The sequence below is a fragment of the Thamnophis sirtalis genome, unplaced genomic scaffold, assembly GCF_051295495.1.
Source record: "Thamnophis sirtalis isolate CommonGarterSnake01/CBP01778 unplaced genomic scaffold, rThaSir2_p1.2 scaffold_13, whole genome shotgun sequence".
In the NCBI taxonomy this organism is placed as follows: domain Eukaryota; kingdom Metazoa; phylum Chordata; class Lepidosauria; order Squamata; family Natricidae; genus Thamnophis; species Thamnophis sirtalis.
In genome coordinates this window covers 21126895-21136658 of record NW_028261393.1, presented here as the reverse complement: position 1 = coordinate 21136658, position 9764 = coordinate 21126895, and the positions used below count along the sequence as shown (strand labels likewise).

General features: G+C 40.6%; 1 protein-coding gene and 1 long non-coding RNA gene across 4 annotated transcripts in view; one reads left to right on the top strand and one right to left on the bottom strand.

Moving 5' to 3' along the window:
- Positions 1–9764, bottom strand: part of LOC148043099 (uncharacterized) — a 44290-nt gene that overhangs the window by 21248 nt on the left and 13278 nt on the right. Inside the window, exon 2 of the long non-coding RNA XR_015698290.1 lies at positions 5432–5578. This is a non-coding gene — a long non-coding RNA (uncharacterized LOC148043099). The remainder of the gene's footprint in view (positions 1–5431; positions 5579–9764) is intronic.
- The window catches only part of LYPLA2 (lysophospholipase 2), a 30006-nt gene continuing 21989 nt past the window's right edge, over positions 1748–9764 (top strand). For 2 of the 3 annotated variants that reach the window (XR_015698289.1, XM_014060433.2), the window contains exon 1: positions 1748–1897. The gene's annotated coding sequence lies outside the window, so the exon portion shown is untranslated. Of the gene's footprint in view, positions 1898–2211; positions 2313–9764 lie in introns of those variants that run through there. The other variant, XM_014060435.2, reaches the window with a different exon arrangement.

Here is a 9764-nt window from a genome sequence, read left to right as displayed (position 1 = left end):
GGACCTTCGGGTGGCTTCTGCGTGCTTGGGATTACAGTTTCCTGCAACTCTGGCGTAGAGGGTGAATGGCAGAGGATTCTGGGAGTTGCAGTTCAATAATAATAATAACAACAACAACAAGTGAAGCAAGCAGTTGAAGAAGAAAAACAAGCACTGGCTGATTATTTAAAAGAAAGTCAAGAACATCTATTAATCGAAGTAAAGAACAAAAAACTACTGAAGGCCCAACAGACGAAACAAGAATACAGAAAACATGTGATAAAATCAAGAATGGAGAGTTGGCAGAACAAAGCACTGCATGGCCAATTTCTGGAAAAAATAAAACATAAAGTGGACAGTGAACAAACTTGGTTATGGTTAACAACAGGTACATTAAAGAAAGAAACAGAGTCACTAATCCTGGCTGCGCAAGAACAAGCTATCCACACAAATGCCATTAAGGCCAAAATCGAAAAATCCTCTGATGATGCCAAATGCAGACTTTGCAAAGAAGCTGATGAAACTGTTGATCACATACTCAGCTGCTGTAAAATAAATCGCACAGATTGATTATAAATTGCAGCACAATTCAGTAGCACAAATGATCCATTGGAATTTGTGCAAAAATTATAATATAAAACAGCAACAAACCGGTGGGAACATCAGCCTGAAAAAGTCACCGAAAATCAGATGGGGTCAAGATCTTGTGGGATTTTCGCATACAAACAGACAAAATACTGGCGCATAATACAGCAGACATCACACTGATTGAGAAAAATAAGGTCACAATCATAGACATCGCAATACCAGGTGATAGCAGGGTCGCCGAGAAGGAACATGAAAAAATTGCAAAATACCAGGACTTAAAAATTGAAATTCAACGACTATGGCACAAACCAGCAGTGGTAATTCCAGTGGTAATCGGCACACTGGGTGCTATTCCAAAAGCACTGGAATTACATTTAAAACAGTTAAAAATTGACAAAATCACCATCAGTCAAATGCAAAAAGCCGCACTGCTTGGATCTGCACGCATATTATGAAAATACGTTACGACGTCCTAGGCCCCTGGGTGGGGCCCGACTAGTAACCAATGCCAAATCCGGCAAAACAACTGGCTGCTGTGATACAATTGTATAATAATAATAATTAATAATAATAATTATTATTATTATTAATAATAATAATTTATTAATTATTAATAATATTAATAATTATTATTAATGGAGGGCAGTCACCTTGCCTGGGTTTCTTAGCCAGGGGGGCTTGTAAACCCGTGGCTGCATTCACTTTAGATCAGGGGTCCCCAAGACTTGGCAACTTTAAGACTGGTAGACTTCAACTCCCAGAATTCTCCAGCAAGCATAGTTTGGCAACTTAAGACTTGTGGACTTCAACTCCCAGAATTCTCCAGCAAGCATAGTTTGGCAACTTGTGGACTTCAACTCCCAGAATTCTCCAGCCAGCTAAGGCTCGCGGAGCGGCGGGGGGGGGAGAGAATCCCAAACTCCGTCTTTCGTGATGGCCCCCACACGATACTGAAAGAACGAAAGCATTATCAAAACGAAGGGGCAGGCAGGTGGAGGGGGAAGAAGAAGAGTACGGCCACGGAAAAGTCACCGCAAGATGGCTGCGCCCTTTAGAGGCTCTTTCCCATCTTCCATCCTTTTTCCGCTTTCCGTACAAACCTAGCCAGAGCGTCACAATATCTTTCCGGCCAGGCTGAAGGTTTACAAGGGGTCCCCGCCCACTGTGTCTAGCGCGGGCTCTGGTGGTGTGGCGGAAGTTCCGGAGGTAGGGAGGGGGGAGGAAGGAGAGGGAGAGAAAGAGGGAGCGCGCGAGAGCTCGAGCCTGACTGAGTCTCCTCAGTCAGAAGAAAAGCCGGGTCGGAAGAGTCGGAGCCGAGAAAAGAAAAGAGGTGAGGGAGGCCGGGCGGGGAAAGGTCAAGGCAGGGAAGGGAGGCGGACAGAGGGAGGGAGGAGGTTCGGGATGGGAGCCGCGCCTCTCTCGGGTCTGAACCTAAGGGAAATTTTGGGAAGGGGGCGGGGCAGGCTGCCCCCCAAAGGGGCCGCGTGTGGCAGTTGGGGTGGGGGAGGAGCGGCCTGAGGGGACGAGGGAAGAGGCCTCCCCGGATCCAGGGAAAGGGCCCCGAGGAGGCCTGGCGCGGAAACGGGGAAGAGAGAGCGGGGCTCCGGTCCTCGAGGCGCCCGGGGTGGGAGGAGATGGGGGTGTGGGGATGGGCCGGCTGGTGCCTTTATTAGGGCCGGCCGAACCCGGGGCAGGTCGAAAAGGTGTGCAAGCGTTCGAGCTTCCCCGATTCTCTCTCTAGTCAGGTGAGACGCCCGAGAAGCTGAGGGGGGGAAAGGGAAGAAAGAACGTCTGAAGGGGTTGATTGGGGAAACTGAGGAAGGAGCGGGGGTGGTGGTGTGAAGGGGGGGTGTTTGAGCCCTTTTCTTCTTTTGGGACATCCTGAGGTAACCAGGTGGCCTTCGCGAAAAAAGCGGCTGCCCTGTCGGTTTGGCTTGGCTCTTAACGGGGAGGTGGAGGAGGATTTTATTCACCGAATGGAGGAGAAAGCGTGTGGATGGATGAGCAAGGTCTAAAGCAGGGCTCTCCAAAGTTGGCCCCTTGAAGACTTGTGGACTTCAAGTCCCAGACCTGTTAGGGGAATTCTAGTACTTGAAGTCCACAAGTCTTCAAGGGGCCAGTTTTGGAGACCCCTGGCCTAAAACAGTGTCCGAGAGTGCAAAAGACGGGTATTGCAGGCAGTCGGGCAACTGGAGAGGCAAAGGCAAGCCACACAATCAGGTGGGGCTTCTTACATCGTTCTGATAGGATAGAAGAGGAACTCTGGAATTTGCAAGAAGTTTTCCTCCAAACTTTCACTTGCCCTGTTAAAAAAAAAAACTTTGCTTGGAAATGGAAGGAAGCAGGCAAGACAGGTCTGGCTTCCTTCTTGCAGTTGGTTGCTCTTAAGGGAAGATGGGGAAGTGAAAAAAGTTGGGTCTGGCAAGGAAGAATAATTTTCAGATGAAAGTCAGTAGTTGAGTACCCAACGGAGCATTATTGGTGGCACTGAGTGGTTGGTGTATGTATGCCTTGTCTTGGATAAAGCGATTGTGATGCCTAATGGGCAGTGCAGGGTGTTGTTATCTGATGCTATAAAAGAAAACAGATTTCATCACAGAAGCATTTTTAAAGTGATGGGACTTGTAGGAAGGGCTTTTAAGAAAAACAGCAGATTTCCAAAAGATACGTGTCTGTCACATATGTATTGTGAGTTTGTAAGCAGAAACCGGGTTTACAGTGTATCACAAAAGGTATGAGAATATTGGATATCTTCAAATCTCATGAGGAGGCAAGGTATAAAAATAAAGGCTTGACATAGATTTTATGTAAACGTAACAAACAGCCTGTGCAATAAGAGGAATAAAATTAATTACCTTATGTTTATCTTTTTCTTAAGAAAATCAGTTTATATTTAACAAACACATACAACCTGTTTGAATGCCCAACAATGCTTACAGCTAACATAATAAAGTAATGGGTTTGTGTGTGTGTAGGTTAAGCACTTGAATGCTTATTTAAATAATCCATCTGATGTTCTTGTAATAAATATAGTAATAGTAGTTTTGGTTGTAAGTTATTTATAAATATAGATATTTAAATAATTGAATGTGTCAATTTAAAACTTTCTGAACTTCCTATTTTGGTGCTCTTGTCATGGTTATATGTGAGACTGTTATTCTGTATATGTAATATCTCTTCTGATGAACATCATGATATTTATAATATAGTTTATGATTTTGCTCATACATTAATGACAGCATGTTTTTTTCATTTCTATTGTATAGAAATATCCTTAGGACATGGGACCAAGATTGGCACTGTATCTTTCATAGCAGTCATATGCCTCTAAAACATATTTACAGGATGTGTACACGTTTGTCTGTTGCTATCATCTGATATTTGATTATTGATGTTCCCAAGCTTGTGTAACACTGAATTTAATTTGAACTCAATTTTACAAAAAATGTTTCAATAAACAAACAAACAAAAAAGGAAAATAACAAGCACATATAAACTTCTACTCCATGTTTTAGGGGCAGGGCTGAATTTCAACTTCAGCAGAAATTTGATTACATAAAGCTTGGATTATATAACTTCATAAATATCTAATCCTGCATCTAAACATGGGGCTCTGTCCCACTGGAGTTTCTATGGCTGATAATGGTTACTGGTTTTGCCTTCCATGACTTTGAGCAGTTCTCCTTCAAAATTTGTAATTTGGGCATTAGCCATTCTTGGAGTATTTGTTCCCACCTAAAGATAATAGCTCTTTATTAAGAAATATTATACATACATACATACATACATACATACATACATACATACATACGATTGAAGCCATATGGTAACATGGGGAAAGTTTTAAGAGGAACAATTTGTTCCTCTTTTCATTTCCCAAATAACAAGATTGGTGAACCAAGCCATTTATGGTATCAGCTGATTTGTGGTACCCCTTTATATGAAACAATTTAAAATTTGTTGACTGCTGTATTACAATGATTTTTTATTGATTGAAAGGACCAGATGAAGAGAAGTCCCTTTTTATAATATTTACCCTTGATTATAGTTAGATTTTAAAAATCAGTATCGACTTATTTTCAAAAGGGGTTTCATCTTACCATAATTTCAAGGAAGTCTTCTCTGATGTCACCTTTGGATGAATAAAAATGATCATATATTTGCAGCCTAAAAATACAATAGCTGGTTGGAGTTGGAGGAGTAAATATCAGTAACATAGTACCTGTGTTAAGGCCACAAAAATACTATAGACTAATGAGCTGGCTTTCAGGTTCTTTGGAAGTTTGCTCACTCGTTGCTTTGTGATAGCTAGATCTAAGATCTAATGAAGAAACTAATTGTTGTTTTAGAATGTAGGGCCTTGTAGCAAACTCATATCTGAGAACTATCATTTCTGAGCAAGCATTATAAATATTGCATAGCTTCCTTTTGTTAACAGGCCATGCAATTGAAATTCTGTTTACAATTGTGAACTGCTTCCCTCTTTATGCAAAGTTGGGTAAAGAACTCATTTAGTTCTCATTCTAATAAAGGAAGGTAGTATGTAAGAACCATGCAGTATTCATGCCAAGTTCCTTTTCCACGTTTTTTGTTTTTAACAACTGTATGGCTAACCAAATTGCTGCAGAATCTCACAAACTGACTCAGAAGGAAATTCTTTACTGCCTTTGAACATGAATTTATCTGATCTCCTTAATTAGCCAAGCCAATTAGTGATTGATGCTCCAGTCTGTGGTAACAAATTTCAGAAGCTTATTAAAAATGTTTTATTGTTCTCTTTCTACTGTGTGCTGAGCTTACTGCCGATAAACTTTCTTGTGTTACCAAAAGAGATGTCTACATTCCCCACTCTGTTCAACATTACCTTTCTCACATCTTTTCTTGTACTTTTAGCAAATGACCTTCGCTTTCGTTTGGCTTATCTTTTTTGTTGACAAATAGAAGTCTGTATCCAGCCTTTCCACCAGTGATTCTGATCAGGAATTGATTGATTTGAATTTACAGTCAAGGACTAGAAGGAAAAAGAGAATGGTAGTAATTCTATCTGGTACATAGAAATTACAGCAAATATTCAGAATTCTTGTAACTTTGATTATTAATATATAGGTGTCCTGGAACCTGGAGGTTTTTTCTAACTTGTCAAAAGGATAATTATTAAACGTGTTGCCTCCTGGACTTTCTTTTGTTAATCAGACAATGGCATGAAATAGAAGTGAGAAAACCATGGTTCTTTCTATATGACATTGTGGACATACCTGCAATTTTGTATTCCAGTCTTCTCAGTTCTTCTCACCTATTATTTGACCTACTAGGCTAGTTACCCAGCATAAAATCAGGCATAATTAAATTCCTTGTTTCAGATAATTAAATGTACCTAGTATATAAGGTTTTTCCTTGATTCAGTTCATCATAGCTTCCTTTTTATTTTGCAACTAGGCTTCAGAAATACTATGGTTGGTCACACTGTCAGTGAGATGTTTAGACTGGATTAGGCATTTTTAGCCAGCTATGAAAGCTTTCCCAACGGCATGGGATAGACAGATATTACTGTTTAATAATATTAAGATCTTTGAACGATGTAACCTATTCCAAGTAACACTGCCTTTTCAATTGCCTGAGGGTGATTTTGTCAATACTGATGGTGGTTTTAGTGGTGCTCCAGATGTTTTGGAATTGTGCCCAAGGGGCCTATTATTATTTGTACTACCTTTCTTTTGCCACAGATAGTTTTGCTTCTATTTTCTCCCGTTCTTTCTTTTCTATTGTTCTATCTCCAGATGTAATGTTCAGTATCCAACTTTTTTTGTCTTGGTCCCAGTTTTTTGCTTGGTTCTTAGTTTTTGCTTGGGGACAAGAAGTAATTTTTGCAGATATTCCAATGCATTATTATTGTTACATTGTTATTTTCTTCAGTTTGTAGGATCTTCCTGCATCAGCTAACTGGGTGGTTCACTGTTTCTTCAGCTTCTTTGCAGATATGACATTTGCTGGATATCTTCTCATTGCTGGATTTATGCATTTATTTTTAAGGCTTGGTCTTGGGTAACCAGAATTAGTCTCTCTTGTCTCTTTCTTCAACTTTCTTGCTTTCAGCCATTGCCAGGTCTTGCTATTATCTGTTTGCCTGCTCTTTTTAATGTACTGATCATAGAATATTTTGTCTTGCCGTGTGTCTATTTTTCGTTCTTCATCTGGACCAGTTTTGTTTCTTTGTATTCAGTAAAGCCTTCATATTGTTCTAGATTTCAGTGCACCTTCTTCACTGTCCTTCAACTATTCCAGTGCCCTTTTTTATTCAACTGTCTGGTGTATTTGCAACATTACATGCCTACCTGTGCTCCTTGGAAAGTACAGTCAATATTGTGCACAGATGAAGGGCATGATTCATTGTCATTATTTTTCTGGTCCTTCTACCCAGTGTTTCTAGTTCAGCTTGAGGCAGTCCCCTGTTCAAGTTGTGTATCTAATGAGTAAATTGCCCAGGTGTTAATTGTGATGATGGCATTTCCTCCATTGAGATTGAATTTTAAGATTCAAAGATTTTCCGCAATTTCTGCGTTAATTACAAGTTGCCTATGAAATCTCCCAAAGGAGATTTCAACAATATGTGAATTGCTTGGCATGAATATTTCTATATGTACTTTGAGATGAGTAATTAGCACTTCAAATCAGAATAGACTTCGCCAAGGGACCACTAAGTGAATATCTCACAATTCCTCTCACCACGGCATTCATATTACAGCTAGAAGAGCATCTTATTGTGTTGGAGTTGGATGAAAATTGTATATATGGACAAGTTGCCTAAGAAATGACTTGTGTCTTAAAAATGTTTTATTTTAAGTTTCTTGTGGATCTGTACGAATGATGGGCAATTAACTTTCCCAAGGGCACATGAGAAACTGGGACTGTTGTGGAGGACTGAACCAATAGAGCTATGAAGGTACAAAGGCCTGCATACACACACATATTTAATTTTTCTTAAAAAATAGAATTCATCTTCAAAATAAAAGTAATCCACATGGGCCAGATAGGGAGAGCCAGAGGGCCCAATGTGGTCTATGAACTGTAAAATGCCCAGGTCTGGTCTATGCTGTATTAAGAGAAGGATTTGGGCTTTTAATAAAGGTAAGGAACATTGTGAGGGGAAGCTGGCTGGTAGATGATCCAAGTGAAGAATGTCATCAGTGCTTTGCATTGTAGAGAAAACTGAAACTGGGATTTCTTCTGCAAACCTAAAAGACTAGAACTTTTATCTATTCTGGAAAGGGTGATTTTCAGATAGATTGTGCAGTTTCTGAGTTTTCCTTTCCAGTGTTGTTTTCCTGGCTGTGATATTTTTCTCTTCTTCTGACTGTGCCAGCAGCAATAGAACCAGAATGTAATATGACTGCACTGCAAGAGACAAGTCACAGAAGACTTTCCGATGGCCCTTTCTGATCAAGCCATATGCTGTAGATAATATCTGGGGTAGTTACTGTTTTTTCCTTATTATCCGCTATATCAGTAGTAGTGCTGTGGTGATAAGGACATTCAGTTCTTCATGTATGCCTGGATTGTTATTGGCACTTATATAAACAGCTGTGCCTTTTACTTGGTGGGCATAGGAGAAAAGTTTGTTTTAATTCGGTCATTGGGATGTATGTAACTATGTTTAAATGAACAGTGCTTAAGCTGTCCTAAGTAAATGACTTCTTCTTGTGAGGTTTCTCAGGGTTCTGTACAAGGCGTTGATAAGACCTTCTCTTCAAAGTGGGTGAAACCTAAGCTTTGAAGTGACACCTGAGTTAATGATAAAGTAGCTCTTAGTTTGGTACTGGTTTCAAAGTGAGAAAGGCTTTTCACAATGATGGCAAAGTCATTGAGATGCAATATCCCCAAAAGTGAAAGCATTATAGAGAAATGTACATTCATGTTTTGCAAATAGAAGCATCTTAGCAATATCCTATTGATCTGAGAGAAGCTGAGGCTGTTGAGGAAGGTGCTAATTTATTTTCCTTCATATCGAATGTATAAAATTGCTGCTCAGTCCAGTTGACTGATAATCATTTATTATGAAATGTTACGTGAGGGAGAGAATTCATATCAGAGACAAAATGTTGCTAGAACTCTTGTCATTATCATCCGAAGAGGCCAATAAATTGAGAGAATTTTATATTTTTTTATTAGTTTGCCTTTTTAAAATTATCATTTTAGCTATGGGCAAATGTAACATTCTCTAGCTCCAATCAAAGTCTACTGTTGAGTCTACTCACTGGGCCAATGGCTGTAATACCCCAAAAAGTATTCAAGGCACGAGATTTTCTGTTCCTGCCAAATCTATGGCATTTTGTAATTTCATGGACTTTACCCATGAAACTTTCTTTCCAAGTCTAAGATAGCATTCTTGAATGTGGCACTGTGCAACACATTGTACTTTAGATAGTATTTTAGTCTATCAATCTATCCTATCTACCCCTCATATCTATCTCTCCTATCTGAGTCTGTCTGTCTGTCTGTCTGTCTCTATCTTATCTATCGTACATGCTGGAATGTTGAGACTACAGCTCCCAAATTCCTAGCTAGCATGTTATTCTCTGGGAGTGTCAATCCCAGTGCAACTGAAGTGTGTCAAGTTGGGGGAGGCTTTATTAAAACATATAGGCAAAACCGCCCAGCAAAAGAAACCCAAAATGTAAAGGGGATTACTAAATAGAACTTCATTGTATCTCATAATCCAGGGGTTCCCAACTTCTCCATAGTGAGGGGGGAGGAGTATCCAGGATGGGTTTGACCTTATCCTCTCGTGATTGGTTTGAGTCAGATAAGCTCTTTGGGCTCCGCCCCTTGGCAGTGAGCATGCCCAGTTTTCTGACTCAAAACCTTCGTGAGAAGTTGCTCATTCGAGAGCTCCAGGAATTTACTAGGAAAATTCAATTGGATCCGTCGAGTTTGCCTCCCTGCTTTATACACAGCCTCCTCCTGCAAGATTGGAACTGCCACTAGCCCCCCTGGGGCGGCAGGCTGCCCTGGACACTGAGGAGATCCGAAGTCTCTCAGTGAGGAGCTTGACCAGGCAGCAGGAGAAAGGGCAAAAGCCTCTAGCAGGCAGCCCCAACCGCTGAGGCTTGTAAGTCGCTGGAGCGCTCCGTTGCTCCCCTCAAGGGTTGAGCGACGAACCAGGGCTTTCAAACGCCCTGGAGCGCCCGTGCTGCCTCCAC